The sequence below is a fragment of the Acinonyx jubatus genome, chromosome A3 (assembly GCF_027475565.1).
Source record: "Acinonyx jubatus isolate Ajub_Pintada_27869175 chromosome A3, VMU_Ajub_asm_v1.0, whole genome shotgun sequence".
NCBI lineage: Eukaryota > Metazoa > Chordata > Mammalia > Carnivora > Felidae > Acinonyx > Acinonyx jubatus.
Genome location: NC_069388.1, coordinates 37,730,957 through 37,756,956, shown reverse-complemented (window position 1 = coordinate 37,756,956; position 26,000 = coordinate 37,730,957). Strand labels below are relative to the sequence as shown.

Here is a 26,000-nt window from a genome sequence, read left to right as displayed (position 1 = left end):
AAACTTGGGGCATATAGCTCCATGATGGACAGATGGAGGCAAGGCAGGTGAGAGGGAAGCAAGGCTGGAAGGAGACAGGAATGTTGCTGAGTGTGGTTCTCTGGAGCAGGGGCAGCTCTCAGGACTTCCTAAGATGGAAGCATGAGTCAGGTAGAGGGAACATTGGATCACAAAGGTCTCATTGCTACCCACTCAGAACAGGGTCCTGGATTGCCCAGCCAGGCAAAGGGGGTTGATATAAGGCAGATTGCCAGGGCCTGAGACTGGCAGAGAGAGGCTGGACATGAAAGGATTGCACTCAGGCTCCTGCTCCTCCTCCTGGCTCCTGTCATTACAAGCTCCTTCACATGGTACTCTCTCCAGGCCCCCCTCATACCTGTGTTCTCTCCTATAGTATACAGCTTTGCTCACTCTCTCTCTGCCAGCCTCTACTCTTGGTTCCCTGCTTCCACCATCCCACACTTGGAGTTCCCAAAACTTTGATGCTAGCATCTTTGGTTTACTAGCTGATCTTCTTCTGGGCATTCCATCTACTTGGGGTCTTCAAAGCAGCTTTGAAGTCTAGATGACTATGATGACAATTTGAGCTTTCTGGATCACTATGCAGGTGGGAAATGCATCCTATCAGAGGAGAGAATTAAATCTTCTTGCAAGGTCCTTTTGAAGATGGGGCTAGGGAAGACATAGGTCACCTAGGAGCAGTAGGTATGGGTACCACAAAGACACTACTGTTTGTAAATTCCTACAGAGGCCACAGAGGCTGCTAGGGAGAAGGCCTCAAAATATGGCCTATGTCCTGGAATAGTTTACCCTGGTGAAGCCTCTGGTCCCCAGGATGATAAACAGCATTCAATGGAAGAAGATGTCTTGCTGGCCTCTCTTCAATCACTAGGAGAAACTAGTGCCATGTAACCTTGAAAACTCACAAACTGACGACACAAGAGGACCCTCTCTGAAGACAGCAGAGCCCAATGTAGATAAGGGACATTACTCAAAGGAGGGAAACAGTGGCCATTGGAACATGCACAGATAGGTCTTACAGTGGAAGAGTTTTAGACTCACATAATTACTATATGAGGAACATGCACAGATAGGTCTTACAGTGGAAGAGTTTTAGACTCACATAATTACTATATGACAGATCTGATCTTTAGAAGGAGAAGATAAATCTCTCAAAAACAGACTGATATGATGAACAACTTCTACAGAAAAATCCAAGTAATTTTTTAACAGTACCAGATTATAATATTTTTATAAGAATTCTGCATGATGCTTTAAAAATTATAAGTAAAATAGAAAGAAAAGTTAAATAAACAAAATGGAAGATGTAAAACAGTACAATAACAAAATTCAAGAATTAGAAAAGAAATTACGCTGTAAATTACACATTGGTACTTTTAATTAAAAAGTCTGTGCCATTTTAATTATAGCCTGGACTACAGAAAGAGCTCCTCATGTAGAGACAATGGAAGTGACCATTTGAGAGAGGTCCTTAGAAAATAAGCCATTAGAGGGGTACCTGTGTGAGTCAGTTGATTGAATGTTCGACTCTTGATTTTAGCTCAGGTCATGATCTCATGGTTCCTGAGTTTCACTGACAGTGCAGAGCCTGCTTGGGATACTCTGTCTCCCTCTCTCTCTCTGCCCCTCTCTTGCTAGAGAATGTATGCATGCATGCTCTCTCTCTCTCAAAATAAATAAATAAACATTAAAAAAAAACATTAGATGGCTCAGCTTTGACGGTCAATTTCAGAAACATATTCACCAGATGTTTTCACCAAAAAGGCATGCAAGCCAGGGGGGAGCTCTTTGGCCCTCACATGGATATCAAGGAAGTTCTCTGCCTTGCATCAAAAGTGTCCCAACTTTCAAGGACTTCCTGTTCTGAAAAAGGAAGATTTGGGCTTTTACCTGAGGAAAGGCCTACAACTAGTCCTAGTGAGTCATCAAAAGGGACCAGTAAATTAATGACCTGAAGTAGACTGTGATGAATCATATTTTAAACCTTAGAGCAGTCATTTAAAAATAACACAAAACTAGTAAGAAATAATCAACACAGGAATTGTAATGTTAGCTGAAAAGCATTCGACACCAAAGAAAGCAGTCAATAGGTATGAAGAATAAAAATGACAGGAGAGATATAGAAAACAAATAAAAAATCACAGACACAAATGCAATCATATCACATTTTATATCACATTAAATATACATGGTCTAAATACCCCAATTATAAGGCAAATATTCTCAAGCTGGATAAGAAAGCATGGTTGGACTATAGATGTTTTCAAAAGACACACCTTAAATTTAAAGACACAGAGAGACTGAAATGAAAGAAAAAAAAGATATGTAAACAGTAACCAAAAGAGAGGTGGAATGACTATGTCAATAAAATAGATGTTAAGAAATAGTATTGGAGTGAGAAACATCTGAAGGATAAAAATTGAACACATCAGGAATATGCATTATAAATGTATACATATGTAATAACAATTCTGTAATACATTGAAGCAAACACTGCTAGAATTGAAAAGAGCAATAGAAAATTCAATAACTATAGTTGGAGAATTCAAGACCCCATTCTGAATAATTGCTAGAGCAACTGGACAGAAAATTAGCAAAAAAATGGAAGACTTGAACAACACTATCAATTAACTTGAGATATATGGAATACTCCACTCAACGATTACAGAATACAGATTATCTTCCAATACACATGTAACATTCTCTGTGATATACCATATGCTAAGCCATAAAATAACACTAAATTTTAAATGATCTAAATCAAAGCATATTCTCCAACTAAGTCAGATCTGGTATGCTTAAAAACTACTTTCCCATATAAATTGAATGTCAGAACAGTAATTTTGTTTGTTCAAGATCAGGGTGAAATGTCCTATGATTTAAACTTTATAAATTTCCTATATTGGATTTATGAGTTATGTAAGTTACCAATGTTTACATAACCAGTTTAAAATAAAAAATTATGTGTATAAATTTAAGTTTTTGTATATACATAGTGAAATGAAATGATAATAATGGGTGCCTTTTTAATGTTTTAAATTTAATTAAATTTTATAAAGCCACAGATTTAATGTGTTAACTAATTTGTAATTTCCCAATCCTTATCTAAAGATCTTAGATAAATGAGTCAATTAAGTTTTGATAGCCAAGAAAGTTTATTATTATTATTATTATTATTAAAGATAGAGCAAGCAGGGAAGGGGCAGAGAGAGAGTGAGAGAATCTTAAGCATGACCTGGGGATCATGACCTGAGCTAAAATCAAGAATCAGATGCTACCCAGGGACCCTGAAAGCCAGGAAAGTTTCTAAAAGCAGAAAAAAACACTTACTAATAAACATAAATTCTACTCTTACTATTTTAAATTGTAATCGATTAACAACAAAATACAATTGCCTTCAGATGACATCTATCTTATCCAAATTATACAGCTAGAAATAAATATGTTTGTTTATACATGTGTGAGAATCCATCCACTTCAATTGTTAAAATGATGTTTTTATAAAGAAAAAATAGTGACATAATACTTGTTTTTTGTCCTGTAGTTCTTTTTTGTGCTGGTTATTTGATTAAAGATGACTTTAATATAAATGGTTAATTATATAAGATATAAATATAATATGCATAAAATAAAATATGGGAATTTCTGCTTAAGAAATTTATAATAGTTTATTCTCAGGATAAATTTAATATATCTACATTGTTTAATATAGTGATAAATTAACTATATCTAAAGGCTACAGGTAAAAGCTTAAATAATTACCTCTTTATATATCTGTATATCCCTAAGTATATACATATAGAAGTACAGTAATAAATCTTTCACCCTAAATTATTACATAAATAATGTAAAACAGAAATAAAATTCTATGCTTAGATTGTGGAGTTTGCTTTTGTAACTTAATTATTCTGTTAAATATTGGTGCCTTTTTACACTTTAATCAGTTTTTAAAAACTCTTTGGTTTTTTCCCCTTAATTTTGTTTTTATAATTGTTATTTATTGTGTTTTTATGATGTTCTAAAATTATTTCTGATTTTAGATAGTTATAATTTATATTGCCTTTGGTGCTATCAGTCTTTATTTTGTCCTTCCAAAATTCACAATAGCAATTTGCTCTTTTACTGTACAAAAAAAGAGGAAATAGGATAAATTAGGTTTGTTAAAATTCTTCAGGCCTTAATGAATTCAGAACTACAATGAGAGACTTTGTCCTCCAACCTTGGTGTTGAAAAACAAAACAAAACCAAACCCCACAAAACCAGAAAAATCCAAAAGAGAGCTGATCTTCCTGGATGAATTGTATATAAGTAGAATCTATCAATAGAAATATCTTTTAATAATTATACACTCTCCAAGTTACAAGAAGTAGGCTTATGTTTAAAGCTAAGTAATGGAACAGTAACTATCTATCACAAATTTCTACTCCAGGATTCTAGATTCACAAATCCCTTTGTGTCCATGAAAATTTGGAACAAGTGGTAGGAGTACTCACTTGATTTATGTGAGAATCACCAGGGACCTCCTGCTTATCTCAGTGTTTTGTGAGAACCAGTGGCCAAGCCATAACTGACTTGTTTAATATGTCCAATAGCAAAACCCGTGAAAACTTCCATTGCAGGGTCTCCACTACATTTAATGAGTTCTCATCCTATACTCTTTTTTTTTTTTTTACATTTTAAAAACTTTATCATGCTTTAGAAGATATAAAAATACAAAACATTTGCATTTTTTTTAAAGTTAAAAGGTTTTAAAACTGGCTACATTTTCAACATTTTCCTTTAGATAGATTTCTCTAAGATTTAATAGACTGAAGTCAGACCTCATACTAGCTTTACCAATTTTTCAAAAACAAAGAAGAGTCCATGAGAAAACAGTTACATAGGTTATATATTTACTGCTCCTAACATATCCAATTATGGCAAGCCTTGGAACCAAGCATTCATAGGCAAGCCAAGTCATGCTGTGATTTGATGGCCCCATCACCATTCTTTGCACTAAACTCTGGAAGAAGGCAACATGTCAACCCCTTTAGTGATTTCCCAGTGGTAACTTCTACAGATGCCTACTAGTAGCACCTGGCCCTAGAAACTCTTGCTCCTGGAATCAAGAGGTCATGAGGCAAAAGCCAGTGTGGTAGGGCCCACGCCCACATGGCCTTGGGGCAGTTGCAAGTGAACAGTTCACATAATCATCAGGAGTAACTTGTTTTGGTTCTCAAACATTTTTAGTACTCAAATAGTGATAGTAATATTAGTCCCTTAACTGTAAGACCTCCAAACAAAACTAATGAAGTTCTCAAAACAGTTTCAAAATTGTTGCTGTACTTGAAATAAGTTACAATACAAAGAAAAAATGTCCACGGAATAACTTAAAGACCCACACTTTTTTTACTAGAAAGTGTCAATGCTTAGTTGATGAAAAGAGCAACTTTAGGATTTCCAGAAATAACAACATAATCCCATGGCAGTCTGAATTCCAATCAGCCAATTCTTAAAGTTTTCCATAGAAACATTTTTTAAAGTTTATTTATTTTGAGAGAGAAAGAGAAAGAGAGCAGGGGAGGGACAGAGAGAAGGAGAGACAGAATCCCAAGCAGGCTCCACGCTATCAGCAAGGAGCCTGATGCAGGGTTCGAACTCACCATCTATCAGATCATGATCTGAGCTGAGAGCAAGAGTCAGACATTTAACTGACTGAGCCACCCAGATGCCCCTCCATAGAAACTTTTTTAAAGAGAAACACTGAATATTTACGGTACAAGTACAACAGTTTTAAAAGAACAGCATTTGAGATACCATGCTTATGAATTCTAATCAATACAATTCCCAAAGTATGGCTGAGAGTTAACAAGAAGCACAATCATCGGAGAAACCACAAGTAGCAGTCGGCCATTACTAACTACATTATTGTAGGCATGCCACCAGCTCAGAGCAGCCTTTGGTTGAGAGCCTGTGCTGGTCTGGCTGAAGATGCTCCTGTACCTGCATCAAAGTGCTTGGACAACAGAGAAGTCTTAGTCACTCTTAGAAGCTACCCATGAAGTCTGGACCAGGTGCTGGTTACTACTCACAGTCTAGCACCTGAAGGCATTCATCAATTATCTTATGAGTACTTCACATGGACACTGAAACCCAGCTCTTTGAAAGTAAGTCTCTTAGCCTTTTTAATTTTGTTCTTTAAGATAACATAATATTGATCCAAAGATAGAGGCACAAATTTCTTTTTCTCTCTCCGATGTCAACAGTAATTAAACACATGGATGACATCCTGTATCCATTGAGAGCCTCTCATTTTTTGGAGGCCAATTGAATACAGGCCATTAACACAAGCCCCAAATGTTTTACAAAGAACTTGGTATAAAAAAACCAAAGGGTTCACAACTATCTGATAGCCATGACCACTTACTTTGCTCTTCAAAGGTCTCTATCCACTGCTGCCTCACTTTAAATACAAACACCCTCCTTTCTTTACCTGAAGAAAGAGAACCCAATAATTACATAACATCATTTTGGGAGCTATCTACCATCAGTATGGATATTCTAGATGAGATAACTCTGACTTTCTTGTCATTTTATAGGCTCATACTTATTAAAAACAAAAAAAAAAAACCCTAAAAAATTTCAAAGCTGGGTATGGCATCAGAAACTTGAATTTGCCTTTGACATATAAGCTTCACCCAGAAATTAAATTATTTCCAGATGGCTAAATTAATGGCTGTTTCCTGGACTTGTCAGCTGACAGAACATAAAGAAGTAGATATTTATACTGATAGTGAGTATATTTTTGATTAGTTCATGATTTTGAAATGCTTTAGGAATGAAGAGATGTCCTGGCCACTATAGGATAGTGAATTGAAAATATTCAGATGTTTTGCTGTTATCTAAAGTTATAAGACATAATGAAAGTAGAGTTTTGTGGAAATGCTTTATAATACTATCCACAAGAGCAAAAGGTATTACTGAGGCTGCTTCCGGATTTGTCCCACCTGTTGATGATACAACCCCCAAAAGACCGTGAAGGTGGGACATGGGCATGGTTGAGGCTTTTCCTTCTGGAAAGCTATGGCAGTAATGACAGGGGAAAATTATTGCTTGATTTTGCATTTTTGACTTGGAGAATCTTTTTTTTTTTTTTTTAATGTTTATTTTTGACAGAGAGAGAGAGAGACAGAGCATGAGCGGGGGAGGGGCAGAGAGCGAGGGAGACACAGAATCAGAAGCAGGCTCCAGGCCCTGAGCTGTCAGCACAGAGCCCGACGTGGGGCTCGAACTCACAGACCTCGAGATCATGACCTGAGCCGAAGCTGATGCTCAACTGACTGAGCCACCCAGGTGCCCCCTGACTTGGAGAATCTTAACTTATCTTTGCAGTAATGGGGACACATAGTTCACTGGTACTACTATTAAGAACTCTGTAAGGTTTACCTTTTATTCAGAAACTCCATTTTATCACCCATAAACCTCAGGGAAAATAAAAAGAACTAACAGAATCCTAAAGCCATAATGATCAAAGCACTCAAAAACCCTCAAGCTTCTAAGGCCTTATTCCCATGGGCCTTGATAGCAATAAGATCAATTTCTCATAGGGCTCAGAAGTTATCTCCTTCTTCATTATTAACAGGCTACCTCATGAGTTTGAGAATTACTTTCAATTCTAGATTCTACTCTTCTATACTCTGATATGAGTAATTACTCTAGGGAACTCATATAATACCTCTGACTTTATCACCAGTGGGTACAAACAATTTCTAAAACAGCCACTGAAGCAGCCGCTGCATATGAGACCTGGAGGTTTTGCGCTCTCAAAAAGGCACCAGAGAAAAACTGCCCTTGACTCTCAATAAGACAAGACTGTATACAGTACTGCTAATGACTGACAGAGTGAAACTCCAAGGTGTTGATCTTTAGGCTCTGTTTCCCAGCTTAAAAGACTTCTCTGGTCTACTGGAGTCTGCTCCATCAGGAGACCTAAAACTGAGGGTTCTTAGAAATTCTCCAGATGATGTTGGGTGCAAATGATGTTGAGTGCAGAAATGGATGGCTTTCACCCAAGACCCAAGATGTCAGAATCAGATAAATGTTCTGCTCTTCAGTAACCCTTTCCTTTCTTCTCTCTATGCTAACCAAATCACAGCTTGTGTTGTCCTCTGACACTCTCTTAATATGATCTCCCTTATCATTCTGTTACTTTTAACTGACCCTACCCCATGCCATGATCTTCTACCATTTAAGAAAACACAAAATACTTTGGCACATTTTTCTCAGACCAAGCTTCTGGACAAAAATTTGATAACTGTTCCTTTAAACACTCAAGGTAAATTTCCTTATACTGATCTTTCTGGTTCATGAGCTTCTCTCACATAACTGATTCAAAATTTAGGCTAATAAAAATTGGATATTGACCCATGTCAACAAAATGGTTCTGCAAAAGCCATTACAACCCTCTCAGAATAACCTAGTCCAGTGGGGACTAATGTTGGACTGTGTTTGATCCAATTGTCAGATACACTCTCGGTTTTTTTGCAGGAACTGATGAATTCCTTGGGGTATAGAGTATTTGGTGAATACTATTGCAAAATAATACTTATAATCTCAATACAGTTCGTGCCCCATTAGGATCTGCTGCTTTTGTGGTCATCAGGCTTATCCTAAATACAAAGATAACTTAGTGTGTATTGTCTGCTACATACTAATCCTGCATATTCAGGATAATTGTTAGAGATTTTCATATATTTAAAACTACTACCCTTCCAGGGGATCATGTTTCTCTGAACAAAAGATATCCAGAGACCTCCAGAAAGAGGCAAACAGCGTCTACTTGGGAGAACTCCAAGAAACATAACTGACTTTTCCATGCATAGTATTTGAACAGCAGCTCCCATGGTAGGGATACTGCAACTAGAAAAGTTGCATGAAGTCCAAAACTTACTTTTGACACTAGCAGATGTCATGAGTTACACACTTTGTTCTCTGGAAACCCAACAAATCAGAATAAATTTATTAGTCAGAATCATAGATAACCACAAAGATGTTAGTTTTGTCTTAACTAGACAATGGAGAGTTTGTCTTATAGCCAACACTTCCTGCTGCACCTACATACTTCAGGCAATAAGATAGAGAGCCTGTGATTAGGCTAAAGGAAAAGGCACCCAGGTCTCCACCACTGACCTTGTTGGATTCCAGGCCATGTTTTCTTGCCTCAGTTTGATGATTATGTCCCTGTGGTCAGGCCTGTTGAAAGGACTAATAACCATTTCTGTTTCTGGTAACCTTCTGCAATGCCGTTGACTGATGCATCCCATCCAGAGTCTTAAACGCTCCTGGGCAGTCATTGCCATGTCCGATGATTCAGCAACTCACCCTGCAACAAAGCAGCAGGAGAGATTACCTCTGGGCCAGTGCACTCTGGACCAACACCTGATTAGTAATGCCTCTGCAACAGAGAAGATCATCGATTTATGTCCTGAAACCTAACAGTCTGGTCTTGGCTGAAAGAGGGTACCAAGAAAGAGAGAAGCAGCCCCTGACATTTGGGAACAGGCTTGGCACTGTCTGTTAGGCTTATTGCTGCCAGGAGCAAGACCTGGCCCTCACAGCTTGGACATAATGCTCTCCTGTTCAGTAGAAACAATTTCACAGAACACCAACATTGGGAAGGCCACATTGCAGCTCTGAGGGGTCAAGGCAGAAAGAAAACCACTCCACGGTCATGTCCAAATGTAGTCAGACACATGAACATTGTCCAAACCACAAAGTTGAGCAAATACCCCTCCTGGCTAATACATCTAACAGCTGCTTTACCCATCATAGCACTAACCTCACTTCCTTCCAAATTGTACATAAGATTTTTCAAGCTACTCCATCATAGAGCCAACTCTACTTCCTGCAGCATCCATTGCAGAGCAAAGATGATTCCTTGAAACTGCCCCTAAAGCACCCAACCCAAGCCCCCAATCCTATAGTGTCTTCTCTAACATGTTCTTACTGACAGACTCCACACTTCCCCATGGTATTGCCCCTCATTTCAATGAGAAACAAATTCAACTTGTTCAATCACAGGTCTATCCCTGGTGGTCTTTGGCTGGAGGACATTGACAATGTAAAATAAAGAACACTTCTGAGGGCACATCCTTGGATACCTGGCTAGACACATATCCAAGGACTGTTTTTTTTTTAATTGAAATTATTGCCAAAGAAGATAACCCCAAGTCACAAGGTCAAGTTGTAACCTCCCATTGATCGAACTGCTTATTTTATTTTCTTTGCTTGTATAAATAATTAATATGAACTATTTAGAATAGTATGATGGTGTTATTCTTTAAATTTTTTTTTTCTTTATAAAATACTCATGTGATTCTGAGGCAGAGAGCAGGTTGGGAATTCCTTGTCTGTGCCAGTGGGACTCAGGTGAGGGTTTGCATTTCATTACAACTTTGCAGTAGGTAGTCCTTGTGAAATCCTTACCCACTATCTCCTTGGGCCCTAGGATAGTGCTAGAGGTTAGGTGGCACCTCTAACCTCAAGAAATCAGAGTAGTTGGTAAATCATAGTAAAAAAATAATAAGAAACTGACATATACTAAAAACTCACTGTGCTGTGCACTATTGTGAATCCTTTATGATTTTAACCTCACACCCCAGAGGCAGGTACTGTCATTAGCATTGTTGGTTAAGGGGAAGACTGAGCTGCACGGACACTCAGGAAACTTGCCGCAGGTCAATGAGCAAAGAGGGGAGTATGCAGCATGGGAGGGGAGCATTTGGGTCCAGAGTCCTTGCTCTTGAATCCACCATCTGGGGCCCAGCAAGAGCCAGGCCCAATCTCTGCCCTTCCATGTACAGAGCTTTCAGGGGGCTCATTTATCCCTTCTCTTCTTGAATTCCCCTCTTCAGAACAAGCAGGACAAGGTGAGGGCAGTGACTGACACAGAAAAATGTACTGTCCGGCCGTGGCAGATGCTCCTTCAAAAGGTGACTTTTCTCCTTGATGCCAAGTTCTCTTTTGCATAAAGTTGTGGGATAAGAGCAAGGCTAAAGCCAAGGGTGGCTCACAGCCTGACTTGTTCCTGGTGGAGCCTGAAGTTGCTCTGAATATAAGGACTTTCTTACTTATCTACCTGGTCCCAGGGGAAGCTGGATGGCTCCTGGTCAAGACTTATGCAAGACCCCATGGAAGTTGCAATGGCATCGATTCCTAGAGTGTGTCAACGGGACGCCTGGTTCTCTGTGGCTTTTAGAGTTTCTGAGACCCTGAGCCCCCAAAGGGGGCTGCACCAAAGGTTTAGTGACTGTTCATGTGCCATCAGCATCTCAATAGATGACTTGTGTTTCTCTGCAAAAATAGTGCTTTTAAGGAGAAAAAAGCATGCTACCTATAACAAAAATCCAGTCCCCATTCCTATATCCACCTCCCTTTCCCCAGAGTTGACCTTGATCTTGAAGGTGATGCACACCATGATGTGGTATTTGAATACTCTTATTACACACCCCTGTCCGGGGAACAATATGTCAACTTGTCTCCCATACATAGGTTTGCACACAAATGGCCTCACGTTCATGTCTTCTCCCAGGTCCACTTCTTCAGGATATCCTACTTTTGTGTCTGGGTATTTTATCTCCATGGGTCAGGTATGGGAAAAGGTACAGAGAGATTTCTTCTGATAGTGCTGCCCAAAATTTACACAAGCACAGAAGAGAATTTGGTTGGAAATTACAGGTTACCATGATTCTTGGCTTAAGGGCAAAGTGAGAGACAAACAAATCGGGGCCTGAGCCCATGTGTTCCCAAGGAGGGGCAATCTCTCGGCCTGATTCTGTGCAATGCTGCACATCTTGGAACTGGCTGTGTTTCTCTGAAGGAAACAGGCCCAGAGAGCAGAGGCACTTTCTCAAGTTCTCAGACAGTCTGAGCAGAACAAGTCCCATATCCCAAGTTCCGGATACCTGGCCCAGTGCTCCCTGCACTGACCTCAGGGCCTCTCGATATGAGGGTCCATGAAGGTCACAGAAGTGTGTTTCTTTTTCCTCTTCCTCCAGCAAAGGGCAGCAGTTTACGTATAAACTGTTATAGTTGGTGGTTTCCTTGCTCTGCTTCAGGGAAGCTCCCTGAGAAGCCATAACTGGACTGTGTTCACTGGCCCCTGGGAGATAGGACTATGTCCTGACTTCAGAGCCATCACCCAGGCCCTAGAATTCTTCCCAGGATTATTGATCTCTGTTAAGAGCAACGTGCTTCAGGAAGGTAAGGCCTCCCTGGACCTAGGGGATGAGTCTAATCAATCTAAGCCGATCACAGGGTTCTCACTCTTTTTGCTGGTGACCGTTCCTGGGACAGCCTGGCCAGTGAGCTGTATACCTCCATCTGGTAGAAAGTGTCTAGAAGAAGTTTGAGGTGGGGGGAACTTACAGAAATACACAAGGAAAGAAAGAAAAACCACCTTTTTCTCCCTTCTCTGTAGTGTGACAACAGGGTGGTTCTTGGAGTATCTCACACCCATAAGGGAAGTTTCTGCTGACACCCTGGGGTGGGCAGGCTGTAAGTAGGAAAGCATTTTCATCCGTTGAGCTACCAAGCCATTCCAGAGTTGCCTTCATGCATTGACAGGAGACAGGTATTCGGGGTCCTCTCCAAAATCAGGGACACTAGTTTCCTGTCCTTGCACAGGAAGCTCCAGCAGACACACTGGGCAAGGGGCCCGTGTCCTCCCGGGCCTGGGGGCCACAGTAAGAAGGAAAGGCAGCTCCTCCAGAGACTGGACGCTGCTCTTAGCAGAGGCCCTTCTGACACTGCTAGAGCTCAAGGCAACCCGTTGTAATTTGTCAGTGTCCACAAGCTCAAGATTATTCACCTGCTCAGACTCAATAAAGAAAACAAGAGGGAGGAAAGGGATGAAGAAATTGATATGTGGCCTGGAAAAATATAGAAATGACTAAGCATAGGCTGACATCTTGTGGCTGGATCTGAAAAAGGCATTTCACTAAGAACTGAAAACAGCTGTCATTGTGGGAACTGCTGGAAGGGATGGCCTATGGTCTGAGAACACAAGACTTAAACTTGCATTCTGCCTTCATTTTTACTCATCTCCTTTATTATTACACTTTTTCAGTAGCCTTTCTCAGCATAGCTACAAGAAAACGAGTATTTTAACTTTAATGACCACAGACAAACTTATTTCTGGCTAATAGTAAATTATTATTACCACTATTTTGGTTTTAGATTAATAAGCCATTCACCTAGTGTCATTAGATAACCCCTTTCTTTGGATGGTCGACATAATGCAGTAGACTTGAGTGATTTGTAGAGTTAGCTAACTAGGAGTTCAAAAGGTGTGCCTCATACCTTTCCTTCTTTTTTTTTTAAATTTATTTATTTATTTTTGAGAGGAAGAGAGAGAGAGAGAGCGCAGGGTAGAGGCAGAGAGAGAGAGGGAGACAGAGGGAATCCCAAGCAGGCTCCACACTGTTAGCACAGAGCCTGATGCAGGGCTTGATCCCACGAAATGGGAGATCATGACCTGAGCAGAAATCAACAGACAACTAACCGACTGAACCATCTGGGCGCCCCCCTTTCCTTCTTGAGAGTAAGCTCACAGACAAGATGTGTTCCCATTTACCTAGATGGAACCTAATAGCAATGCCTGGTGTCCATAACCAGCAGGTGGTAGATGAAGCCTTGAGTGCAGGTGCCTCAGACCCCAGAGCCCAGAGGTAGAGCTGATGGTCATCACTTCCTTCCAATGGGTAGTGCAAGCAAGGTCTGCACATTGCCTTATTTAATTTTTAAAACCACTCTGTAAGGTACATATTGTTTTGCTCACTCTACAAGTGAGGGTGCGAAACTGAGGGTTGTTGAGGTTGGCTCCCTGGGAAACTGAGCCTTGGCCTATTTCCCAAACCAGGCCTTGTCATATGTCTCCACTTTTGAGATAATCTACCTCTTGCTGTCCTTCGCCTCAACACTTCCCTCCCTTTCTTTTATACGTCTCTCCTATATCTTGGGCTCCCAAGAAATTGTCTTCAGCATTTGTTGCTATGGTTCTTCTTGAAATATTAGTCAATAAAGAGCTGTTATCCCCACCCCCCCACCCAGGAACATTTACAATATAATAGATAAGGGGCTTTGAACACAGAGAGCCTTTGGGATTAAAAGGAAACATGTCAGACTGCAAGAAATATATGACAGGAGGATATTTGGAGAGCAGGTAAACAAAGATCTCTTTTAAATAACCCCACAAAAAAATAAATAAATAAACAAACAAATAAATAAATAACCCCACAAAGACAACACTGTCCTCGGCAACCTAGGGCTTCCAGACCGCCCAGATTACATATCTGGTGTAATTGAAAATCCAACTAGAGGCAAGCAGTTGTTTACTCGGCATCCTGGACAGATTTATCACTAGACCAATGCACACACTACCTGAGAAGAGCTAGAAGCTGCTCCTAAAGCAAATAGAACGGATTTCTCCCTCTATCATTTTCAAAAACAGTATCTTTATAATTCCAAAATACAAAGGGCCAGAACATTTTAATTCCAATTAACCTGCATCCTTCATTTTTCCTAGAATAAATTTGAATAACAGTGAACTGGTGTACAATATTATCCCCCACAGAAAATACACTCATGGAACACTTATTAAGGTCAGTAAAATTCTGCACTTGATTCCAGTGTGGTGGTTCTTTGCCCCCAAGCGAGCAATCCTCTGATACCAGCTGAATGTCCTACAATTCAACTCAACTCTGACACAGTCTACCTGGAGATGGCATCAGATCCCACAGGTTAAGGGCCGAGTCCCACAAGACTGCTTGTCACTTCAGATGCCAGTCATGAGTCCAAGTTGTCACTTATGCTTCCAACCAACGGGGTATACATCAGAGGTTCTCACGCCCCCTTCTTTGCATTCAATTAATTTTCTGGAGCACTCACAGAAGTCAGGAAACGGATTTACTTATATATTACTGGTTTATTACAAAGGGTATTAAAGGATACAAACTAGTAGCCAGATGAAGGGACACTTAGGGCAAGGTATGGGGTAAGGGTGGGGGCTTCCATGCCCTCTCTGAGCATGCCACTCTCCCCCAATTCTCCATGTGTTTGTGAACTGGGAAGGAATCTCCCAGAACCCCAACCTTTTGGATTTTTCTATAGGTCTCATTACATGGACGAGATCAATTAAATCATTGGCCATTGGCACTTGAACTCAATCTCCAGCCCCTGTTCTGTCCCTGGAAATCAGGGGGTGGGACTGAAAGTTCCAACCTTCTTATCACAAGATTGGTTCCCTGGCAACCAGCCCCATCCTGAGATGCTTTCCAAAAGCCACTGCATTGACATAATCTCAGGTGTGGTTGAAAGGGGTTTGTTATGAATACTAAGACACCTTTATCACTCAGGAGATTCTAAGGGTTTTAGGAGATTTGTGCCAGAAACATCTGAGATGAAGATGAAATACATATTTATTATAAATCACAATATCACAGTCAGGCAACCAGATCCCTGGCTAAGCACTTTTTCTAAATTATCTTATTTAATCCATATAAAACACCTACTAGGTATATGGAAATTATACCTAGTTATATTCCATATACCTAGTTCCAAATAATTCCAAATTTTGTTATGTGTGCGTGAAGTCCCAACAATAAAATGGAGACCTCCAGAAATGACCAAGGCAGAGAGATTTTATACTTTTTAAATAGAGAGACAATAAATCTGTGAGGAATTGACAGGTCAAAGAAATCTTAACTTTGGGAGCTTCAGTTAGTAAGGAATTCTAAACAGAATTTGGGCTGTGATAGTGAATTAGTAAAAAGTCATAAAGGCTGTTTATACAGCCTTCTCAGCCCTGAATCTCCCATCTCTGGTGATAGGATGTCTCTCTACCTCCTGGTCCAGGGAGGCTACCTTCCACATGGGAGATTTATTTCCTGCTTTCAGGGGGACAGAGGAGGGTCTGGGCGTTCTTGCACAGGCCGTCTCTTCAATAACTTTTATTTAGGGGTGCCTCGGTTAAGTGTCCGACTTCTGCTCAGGTCATGATCTTGTGGTTCATGAGTTTGAGCCCCACGTCTGGTTCTGTGCTGATAGATCAGAGCCTGGAGCCTGCTTCAGATTCTGCATCTCCTTCTCTCTCTGCCCCTCCCCTGCTCACACTGTGTCTCTGTCTCTGTCTCTGTCTCTGTCTCTGTCTCTGACTCTGTCTCTCTCTCTCAAAAATAAGTAAACATTAAAAAAAATTAAAATAACCAATATGCCAAAATGACATATTTTGGGACAACCTGCCCTCGGCCCCTATGGCAAGAATGGTGGACAGGGAACTTGAACATGCATCTCAGTCCCTTTTGCTAATTGTAGTTATCTGGTTTCCCTAGGTATGTTGTGGGAGGCTCTCTCTCTCCTTTACTGTGCAATGATCCCAAGTTGGAGTCCCCTCTGAGTGACAGCAGGGATTCTGAGAACCCTGGAGAGTACCCGAATGTTCCTCAGGCCCACTTGTGCCCTGGGCACCTCCTGTTGCATACAAACGTTCACCTCCTCCCTCTTTCTGCTCCTGCAGGGCTGTGAATCCCTTTTCCCCCTTGTAGTTATTCTCTCTGGTCCATTCTGCCAGAGAATATGAACAAACAATAATTCTCCAAAGACCAATTAACACATGGCTTTTTCAATTCAACATTTAAAGATAATCTAAGGGAGTTACAATGCAGAAAGGGGAAATCAAATAAAATATCAGATCCCTTTTTCTAGAATTCAGCAACTTGCTTCTTCTCTGGGGCCCTTTCTGTCCGCCTACTTCAAGAGTCCAAGTCTTCAAGATATTCCAGAATGCAAGACTGCTGACTCCTGTCCAGAAAACAAAACATCAATTCACATAATCATAACCTGTAAGGGGAGCACTCTACTGTGAAGATAGTGGCTCTTTATGTTTCTAAATAGGGCGCTTAGTTCCCAGGGGGTACAATCTGCATTTAGCTTAACTTCACCTGTGGAGTGTTTTTCCAGGACACTGATACTGGCTTGTGTTTGATAATCATTTGAATGACTGAGGGGATGTGCTAAAAATGTCTCTTCTAAAAACTGAGGAAGTTTGCCCCAAATACAAATTTCATTTTTACCTTTAAAACCACAGGAAAGGCATGCTTAAAATATGCTGTTTTTTTCCTTAAATTATGGCTGTATGTTGGGGGGGAAACCAGTTGAATTGCTCCAGGCCTCAAAATTAAGATAGTAAAACATAGACCACAAGGTCTTCTGAAGTTAAAGTAAGGTAACTATTAAAAAGCATCTTGCGAACTATCAAACACTATAAATGCCAAGCCACTTCTGTTTCACTTTTGTTTTCAGGGTGACTTGACCCAATCCTTCTGCAACTGATGAATTAGAGCTCATTAGTTATCAAGTGTGGTTCTGTTTACATGTAGGCATATTGGGAGAAATATGCCAAAATTAACCTTTGCATCTCTTGGGATTAATATTTTGAAATATCTGAATATGCCTTTCAATTGTATATTTCTGGGTAAATGACACTTCTCTTCCTGAGGCAGTTTTTTTTTTTCAAAGGAGGGAAATAGAGGGGCGGCGGGGAAAACAGAAATTAGGATTAGAATTATTATAACGATAGTTAAAGAGAAAAAATAATACTGAGCCCTTGAATGAAATACAGGGTCTCCTCACCCTTCACACAATGCAATAATCTTGAAAATTCATTTGTGATTTGTGATGAGGGATAGAAACAGAAAAGTGTTCATCTTTAGCCCAGAATGCTGCCCTATAGCCTGCATAGTTCCGATAAGGATCAAATAGGTGCTGGCTATTACATTCTTAAAGCGTCTCATGACTGCCTGTACAGCTTCCTGGTTAATATCGAGCTGAAGGATAAGCACCAGAGAAAGCTTACAAAAGTAGTTTTACAAGTAGAAAGTCGAAGAAAACATTTATGATCTAATACTCCCTTACATCGCCTCCTCCTTGAGCACTAAGCGTATAATCACCACCATCATAAAGCAAAAGTGCCTGCCCCCGGGCCGGGTCCCCATGCTGTAATAAAAGCACCTTTTTGCACAAAAAACGTCTCAAGAATTCCTTCGTGACCGTTTACTCGCGTCCTCACATCAATTTCTGTATGTATATCATACTTCAAGAAAAGATAACTTAAAAAAATCTATACAAGTCATCTACACTCTACCTCACAAAATAAAATACTGCGTGTGCGTGCACACACACACACACACACACACACACACACACCAGCAGGTTGGGGGGATCATGAAGTCAATCATAAAGAAATTAAAAAATGCTTAATTTTTTATGCACATTTGTGATTAGTGTGAACAAAAGTGTGACTCTACTTCATGCACTTTTGCTACGGAAAGTGAACAAAAACCAGTGAACCTGGAAAACTCCCGAAACATGATGGCAGAGACACCATCAGGAAAAAACTCAAGATGCCTTGATAAATAATCCAGTCTCAGTTTCTGGGCTAAATTTCAGGCTATAGCAGTTTAAGAATAGGTTTGGCACTATTATATATGCATGTATAGACTTATTTGTTACAATAAACTTTGTATATTTTTATCGTTATTTTGTATTTTTAGAAACGGCACATAATTTATATTCTCAGAGGTCGTAAGTCAGCTTTAACTACAATATTCCCTGATCCTAGCCTGAACCTTCCTGAGGTGCTAAAACTCAACAAGGCGTTGTGGAAATCAATTGTAATTAGAGCAAGGAGAACCTATGTTGGAGTCTGCCCCGACTCAGCACTGAAAGGACCTTAAATGAATTGTGTAACTTCTTGAGTTGTACTGTGCAATTCTAACTATCTGGAGTTGGTTAGATATCACAAGTCAATGGCAAACACCTCTACAAGACTGCTCTCACTTCAGATGCCAGCCCCAAGCTTGGGAGTTCCATCTGCCTGCACTTCTGACCAACTGGCTATAAATTCAGGAGTTCCCATTGTTCCTTAAGGCTTGATAGTTTGCTAGAAGATCTCACAGATTCAGGAAAGGCTGTACTTATAAATAATTAAAATAAAGAATACAAGTGAGGAGCAATCAGATGGAGAGATGGACAGGGTGATGTCTGGGATGGTCCCCAAAGTGAAATTTGCATGTCTTTTGGACATGTCTCCCTCCTGGCACATTAATGTATAATCACCAACTAAGGAAGCTCAATTGAGGTTTGGGTATCAGGATATTTTACTGGGATTTCATTATGTAAGTATGATTGATTGGATCATTGGCCACATGACTGCACTCAATGCCCAGGTCCTCTTCACTCCCAAGAGGTTGGACTGATATCATGTGCCCCTCCCAAAACATGAGACAACTGGTTGGTATTTCCAGTATGGATACCTGCCTCACTGATATGGGAAGCTCCCCCTCTATTTATCCTATATCATTTTCCTCTTCAAGGTCTTCATGTACCCCCAACCAGACTCACTGGTGTGTGGATTCATCTCTACTCTCCTCAGGCCATCAACCTAACTCCTACTGTATGCACTGAAAAGGAAGAACAACCCCTTCCTACAGGCTCACCTATCAGACCTCATCTGCCTTGGATAGCCACCAGGGAATAAAAGAGGACTTAGAACTAGATGGAGGGGCCATTGGATGAAGTACTCCTGTCCCCCAGATGCAATAATACACCTAACTGGAGTCCCCTTTTATAAAGATGGTTTAGCTCCTCTTCACCCTGCTAAGCTTGTGCCCCCCTCCCTCCCTGTCCCCATCTATTCCTCTGTGGTCCACCATGAAATAAACTACCCTGTGAGGGGAGCTCAGATTCCCCCTTCTCCTGGCCTCTTTGGGCAGTGGTCCATTCATGTTTAATGTTCTGGTGAGAGATTTTTACATCTCCAAGGCCTCCCTCTCAGCAGGAAGTAGCTTCAGAAGATGAGACCTTCAGCCCTTTCTCTTTAGAAATAAGGAGGGTCAAATCTGTCAGAGGGGAATAAGAGAGAGCAGGGACAGGACTCTGGTCCCCTCCACCTATCTAGGAAATCCAGGATTCCTAGATAATAATAATGTCCCTTGGGTAGATCTTCCAGGATAGCTATAGCCTTTGGGTAGGAATATGCAAAGGGAAGACCCTCACTGAATGGAGACACTCAACTATGAAGAGAGGACCAAAACAGCCTGCACCAAGATAGACCCCAGTACTGACTTTCCCACTCACTATAATGCTAAAAATCATATGTGGGTGGAGATTTAACATGCTAATGACACATTCAATGTATGTAACACCATATTCTGTCCACTGTGTTTGTGCATTCAACCTCCAGTATCTCCTTACCCCAACCTACTTGGATGTGTCTCTTTTCCTACCTTAGCCCCTTTAAAAATTTTTCAGGGAGCTAGCCTGAAGGATGCTTTCCGTTTGTGTTGTCTCCCTTGTGCTCTGGCATAAGCCCTAATAAAAGCCTCGCCTGGAACTCTTACTTGACCTCTATGCAATTTCTTGTTTAGAGAGCCCAAGGACCTAAGTTGATACCATCAACACTCATGCCATTAGCCTCAATCAATGACTTATAGGACTTGATGGGTACACTTCCAGCTTCCTCTCCCCTCAGATGGGTCAGGTCTAAGGCATTGTGATCTGTACTAGTCCCGTACTTCCTGAGTCACCTTGGGGACAGCTGGTTTGACAACACATTCTTCTTTGGTGATGTTTCCTCCCTGTTTCCTTTCCTACTCCAGCACCCCCGTGTTACTTTTATCACCCCAACGAACTAAATGCCCATAAATTCTGGACTCAGTATGTTTCTGGGGAAAACTTCACTAAAAGTATGACTGATAATGTTCATTCCCTATTGTGGGTCTTGATAATGTGGATGTATTATCTCATTTCTGTTGTCCCTGAGATCTAGCATCATGTCTTTACAACCACCACGTCCCATAGCCAGTGGCAATACAGAAGAAAACTGAGGAGGAAGGAGTCCTAGTTTATTCTGATAGACGGGTATTTGTATGGTAGGGAAAGATAGGATAAAATAGGCAGAGAGGGAAAGGTTAGGACCTGAGGTCCCTGGGGGGAAAAACGCATACTTTAAAACAATGCTGGGAGTGTCTGACCACAGTAAATCCCCTCTGGGGTAAGGTTCCTCTTAAGAATGTAACAGACATAACCTACTCCCACTCAGGAATTTGACAATCAAAATACTTAACTATAAGAAGTAAACCATAAAAATTATGTTACACAAGGACAGTATGACCATAGTCTGATTCTTCACACAATGCAACAAGCCAATCAGGCATGAACAACCTAACACTTAGAGTCACCTATCCAGTTAAGGGTAGAACCTGAGAAGGAAGGAAAGGGAAGGGAAGGGAAGGGGAGGGGCTGACCAGAACCTTGTAAAACAAAGACTCTTGCCTATAATCTAGGACATTCACTTTTGAGTGCCCTCTGTCAGTAAAAGAGCTTCCATACTATTCTTTCTTTTTGATCTTATGTTCTAATACGCTTTTGCCTGCTGCTCATTTTGTGTCCACCTTTTCATTCTTCAAAGTGGTGAGACAATGAATCCTGGATATTGAGGGGAAAAAATCCTGCAACGTTTGTGTGTATATGTGCATGCCCAGACAGTTCAATTTCTAAAAGTAAATATTTATTTAGTATTTTGGGGACGGTATTTCCCTTACTGATATTCTGAATAATCTGGAGTTTAGCGTGTCCCCAAAGAAATAAACCTGAATTGTGTTCAAGAAAGAAAAATTATATGTTTCCTTAAGGTAAATTATCAGATTTCTTACCATAATCATTTATCAGAGAGAACTGTGACTTTATGAGATAAAATGCAAGAGGTGTTTTTTCTGCCTTTCTTATTGTTCCTTCTCCTCCTTGTTCTCTCTCCCTTCTTTTTGCCACTCCATAGTCCTTCCCTACACTGGTATTTCCTGGACATTCCCCACCTCTCACAGACACTTTTAAAAGATGGTATGCTTTGATGATTCCTCCAGATATCTGTCCCAGGGTCTATGCATTTTTACATAACAGCATATTTCCTCTATCTTCAACTCTTGCTAAAGCATTCCAAAAGACAGTGTCTCCCAAGGAAAGAGTTCAAAAATTGTTAGTCAGAATGTTATGTAGAAGTTTCTGGTTGTTGTTAGAATCATGAGTTCCCTCTAAGTCTTGGGTAATTCAGGAGGTATCAGACTTAAGTTTTGTAATGGAGAATAGATATAATCTGGGTTGATCAAGGATCAGATGGAGAGAAATGGTCAAGTACTCTCTCTCTCTCTCTCTTTTAATTATGGAAGATTCCATCTACCTTCAAGTGGTTTCATTCAAGAATAAAGACTGGTTTACAATAGCTAAATAGCTCAAAAATATTTTCAAGAGCCCACAGTATACCATGAAACAGGTTTACTTTGCTTCAGGGAAGTGGGAAGGATAAGACATTCTTTCTATCCCTGAGCTTCAGGGATTTTGTCAGTAACAGTGACACCAAACATCTCTTTGGGCTTCTCTTTGGCACTGGAATGCCAAGAAGAGACAATTGATTTATCTCAGTATTTTCCACTGGAGAATCCAGGTTAGTTAAGAAGTCAGTTTGTTTCAAAATGTATGGGACTAAGACAAAAGAAGAGAAATATTTTGGTTACTGTTGATGTTTTTGCTGGGGTTGCAAGATCAGAGGAGATGGTTCATAGCTAGTAAAAATTCTTAAATTTAATAGGGACCTAGGATTTTCAGAGTTCTGCAATTCTTCTTTTGAGAATTAGGTGTAGTGTTTTATGGAGGTGACAGTACCTTGAATTTTCTCTGTGGAGAAAGGAGTTTGTCATAAAAACATTGGATGTGTAACTAAAATATAATTAATTTTATTGTTAGAGCCTATCTTAACTTTTTATGAACTGAATTTGTTTTTAGTAAAAGAAGGCTACCTTTTCATCCAGTCAAGCATGTTTTCATAGCTCCCTTACAGAAATGCCCAAATTTCTGCAATCCACTCAACACAGAAGGCCCTTTTATGAGGAAGGAATCTGTAATAGCTTGATGAGAAGCCCATCTCCCACCTTGTGCGGATTATCCAGCTGGTGTCACTTTAATTTTTTTTTTAATGTTTATTTATTTTTGAGAGAGAGAGGTGGGGGGAGAGGCAGAGAGAGAAGGAAACAAAATTCGAAGCAGACCCCAGGCTCTGAGCTGTCGGCACAGAGCCCCACACAGGGCTCAAACTCTTGAACCAAGATCATGACCTGAGCTGAAGACAGACACTTAACCCTCTGAGCCACCTAGATGCCCCGGTATCGCTTTAAAATCCCTATGGGTTTAAAGGTTTAATACTAATGATCTAGTGAAAATTGGTGTCTTCCATTGTTTAGTTAGTTATAAGGGTGTTTTGGAGTTTTTTGTTTTTGGAGGGGGCCTTGGTCTGATTTGGACTGAAGACTTTTAATCTTCTTGTGTTTCTAGTTTGAGTGTGTTTTCACATTAATCAAGCATACCTAATAAACTTTTCTTTCTCCTAGAGGAGACAAAAGAAAATGAATGATTGCTGGTGAAAAGTGATAACTTTAGGTTAAAAGGAGTGTTATTGATTTGTTCTGTGTTATATGAATAATTCATAACAAAAGGAGAAAGCAGAGGTGCTTAGGGACACAACATTTATTGAAAAGTCATATTAAAAGTAGGGAAGAATTAAGAGTTAGAGATAAAGGAATTTTCCATTCTCTGATCTCTAATTCAGATATCCCCCTATGGTCTTTGACAGGAAATTATTACTGGGTAAAAGAAGAATTAGCATGTGTATGGCTCTATTGCTTGGGTGTGCGTGTGTGTGAGACTACCAATTAGTAGTCTTCTGTTAGGGTATTTCTACTGAGTTTTCAGATCCTAACTTCTGTTCCTGAAATACACTTCCCTTTATTCTGCTGATCTCTCTATTTCAAACAGTCAATGAATGCACTCTTTACATTGGCAATCTCTATGTACATATTTGAAAACAAATTTTAAATCTGATGGCACCAAGTTTTGATGAGACTGTGAAGCAACAGAAATTTTTATATATGCCTGATGGGAATATAAATTTTATAATTGGGTAGTATTTTATAAGCTAGAAAATTTATATTCTAAACTCAATAATACCCCTCCAATGTTTTCCTTATTGGTAAAATGGAGTTAATAATGTATCTACTTAACAGAATCCTTAGATTAACTTAGTAAAACAAACTAATTAGTAAAGCTAATTAAATTAATTAAGTCACTAAATTAGTAAAACAAACAGACTAATAAAAGTTAGCTCTTATTATCATTAGTAGTAGTTGCAGTAACAGTTATAGTATATTCCTCTTGTTAACTATGTACTATAGAAAACCACTGTTTATAATAACAAAAAATTTTTTTGAAACAACTTCAAAGAATGAATAAGTTCTGTATACTCTTACAGTGGAATACTATACAGGCAGTACATGCATCAACAGGGATGAATCTCAAAAATATATCATTGCAAATTGGTGCAGCCACTCTGGAAAGCAGTGTGGAGGTTCCTCAGAAAATTAAAAATAGACCTACCCTATGACCCAGCAATAGCACTGCTAGGAATTACCCAAGGGATACAGGAGTGCTGATGCATAGGGGCACTTGTACCCCAATGTTTATAGCAGCACTCTCAACAATAGCCAAATTATGGAAAGAGCCTAAATGTCCATCAACTGATGAATGGATAAAGAAATTGTGGTTTATATACACAATGGAATACTACATGGCAATGAGAAAAAATGAAATATGGCCTTTTGTAGCAACGTGGATGGAACTGGAGAGTGTGATGCTAAGTGAAATAAGCCATACAGAGAAAGACAGATACCATATGGTTTCACTCTTATGTGGATCCTGAGAAAGTTAACAGAAACCCATGGGGGAGGGGAAGGAAAAAAAAAAAAGAGGTTAGAGTGGGAGAGAGCCAAAGCATAAGAGACTGTTAAAAACTGAGAACAAACTGAGGGTTGATGGGGGGTGAGAGGGAGGGGAGGGTGGGTGATGGGTATTGAGGAGGGCACCTTTTGGGATGAGAACTGGGTGTTGTATGGAAACCAATTTGACAATAAATTTCATATATTGAAAAAAAAAAAGAAACAACTTCAAAGAATAAATAAGTTCTGTATACTCTTACAGTGGAATACTATACAGGCAGTACATGCATCAACAGGGATGAATCTCAAAAATATATCATTGAGTAAAAACCAATTTTCAGAAAAATAAAGTACGATACCAGTTATACTTAGGCTAAAATATACAAACAATATTGTATAGACTTTATAAGGTATAATTATAAATGTTTTAAAAGCTTAAAGAAGATATAGAAATAATAATCCCCAAATTCAGGATTGCTGATAACTCAAGTGAGGAATGAGGGGTCTGTAATCAGAGATGGAATTTCACTTTCCAACTTGGGTCCCACAAAGAAGGGTGGAGAGAAGAAGGGCTGTTCTGCTATCAACGAGGTAGTGACCAGAGAATACACATCAACATTCACAAGTGCATCTGTGGAGTGGTTTCCAGAAGTATGCCCCTTGGGCACTTAAAGGGATCCAGAAATTTGCCATGAAGGAGATGGGAACTCCAGACATGCACATTGACACCAGCTTCAACAAAGCTGTCTGGGCCAAAGAAATAAGGAATATTCCATACCATATCCATGTGCGATTGTCCCGAAATGTAATGAGGATGAAGACTCGTCAAACAAGCTCTATATGTTAGTTACCTATGTACCTGTCACCACTTTTGAAAATTTACAGACCGTGAATGTGGATGAGAACTAATGGTTGATTACCAAGTAAAGGTATAAAACTGCAAAAAAAAAAAAAAAATGGAATTTCAATTGGATGGTGATTCTATTACTTAAGCTGGGAGTTCACTGTATCTTTCATTGTCTTTTACTGCATTTTAAATATTGCCCTCCAAATAAATTAGCACAGAACAACAGAAAAGAACAAATACCATATTAATGAATTGGTGTTTGTGTGTTTCCTGTGAAT

At 39.8% G+C, this 26,000-nt stretch overlaps 1 pseudogene; it reads left to right on the top strand.

Moving 5' to 3' along the window:
- LOC106981480 (60S ribosomal protein L31-like) overlaps window positions 1-25,784 on the top strand; it is a 45,432-nt pseudogene extending 19,648 nt beyond the window's left edge.
- The last annotated feature ends 216 nt before the right edge of the window (window positions 25,785-26,000 follow it).